The sequence below is a fragment of the Lynx canadensis genome, chromosome B4, assembly GCF_007474595.2.
Source record: "Lynx canadensis isolate LIC74 chromosome B4, mLynCan4.pri.v2, whole genome shotgun sequence".
Lineage (NCBI taxonomy): Eukaryota > Metazoa > Chordata > Mammalia > Carnivora > Felidae > Lynx > Lynx canadensis.
Genome location: NC_044309.1, coordinates 120,821,617 through 120,823,087, shown reverse-complemented (window position 1 = coordinate 120,823,087; position 1,471 = coordinate 120,821,617).

Sequence of the window (1,471 nt, the reverse complement as noted above, 5' to 3'; positions counted from 1 at the left end):
TTGTAAAAGAGATAAAAAGAAGATCCTGTGTATTCATTTATATCAGATGTTTACTGAAACTAGCAGTAAGTAAAAAATCTCAGAGCAGAACAAGTGTGTAGCATATGGTACCATTTCTTTTAAAAGGCATAAAACTGAAACACTGATTGCTTTCGGGTTGAAGAAACTGGTAACTGGGGAAGAGAGGCAGGAAGGAAACTTTTCTGTATACCTTCCTATATCTTTAGAATTTGTGACAGGATATGTAGGTGTTGCCGATATAAAAATAAAACATTTGAAAAATACATACAGGACAATTTACCTGTATGTTTCTATTTCTCCAATATTCACAATAACAGCCCAGGTCTTTTTTATTCTACTAAAATATGTGTCTATTATAATTGACAAATGTTCTCCAACTCAGAACAATGACAACTAGTATAATATCTTTCTAGCGAAAGGTCAGGATTCTTTTATTTTCATTATCAGTTAATTCATGCATTCATTGATTTAACTATGATTAGTAGAGTACTCTCCATGTGCCAACATCCATGCTAGGATTACAAAGTGGAAAAGACACAGGTCTTATTTTAAGATGCTCACTATACAGTAGGGAAGACAGGCAACCCATTCAGTCCACAACTATTTATTTAGCACCCACTACGTGCAGGACAAATTAATACAGTGTGTTAAGTATGGAAAGGAAGGCAAGAGCAAAGGCCAAGGACAGCCCAGATAAGGGATGCCAGCTCAATCAAAAGAAGTGGGAGAAGTCCAAGAGGTAAGTGGGAATTACTCAGGGCACGGAAAGGGTAAGAACTCTCCACCATGTCCAAAAGTGGAGAAAATCTGTGGTACATTCTGTAACCTACCAGTGGTTGGCTTGGTTTGAAAGTATTGAGGGGGTTATAGCAGAAATGAACCTGGGGGCAATGGACCAGAAGTGAGATCATAAAGGACCATGTTCATGGGTTAAGATTAAAAATTTTTTAAATGTTTATGTATTTTTGAGAGAGAGTGAAGTGGAGCGTGAACAGGGGAGGGGCAGAGAGAGAAGGAGACACAGAATCTGAAGCAGGCTCCAGGCTCTGAGCTGTCAGCACAGAGCCCAACATGGGGCTCGAATTCACGAACTGTGAGAACATGACCTGAGCCAAAGTCGGACGCTTAACCGACTGAGCCACCCAGACGCCCCTCATGGGTTGAGATTTTAGCCCAAAGGCATCAAAGGGACAAAAATGTTTTCAAGCATTTGGTATTCCTATAGAGTTTCCAAACATGATTGTACATCAGTATCACCAAAAGAGTTTGATTTTCAGGTTCTACTCCAGACATACTGGATGAGAATTTTAGAGCATTAGGCCCTGAATTTAAGTTTTTAAAGATGTTTGCCTGGTGATTTTGATGGTAAACCAAGTGTGAGAACCCTTAGTATCTAGGATCCCCTGGCTGAGGTTCAAAATACCCTGTTGATGAATGAAAAAGAGACACA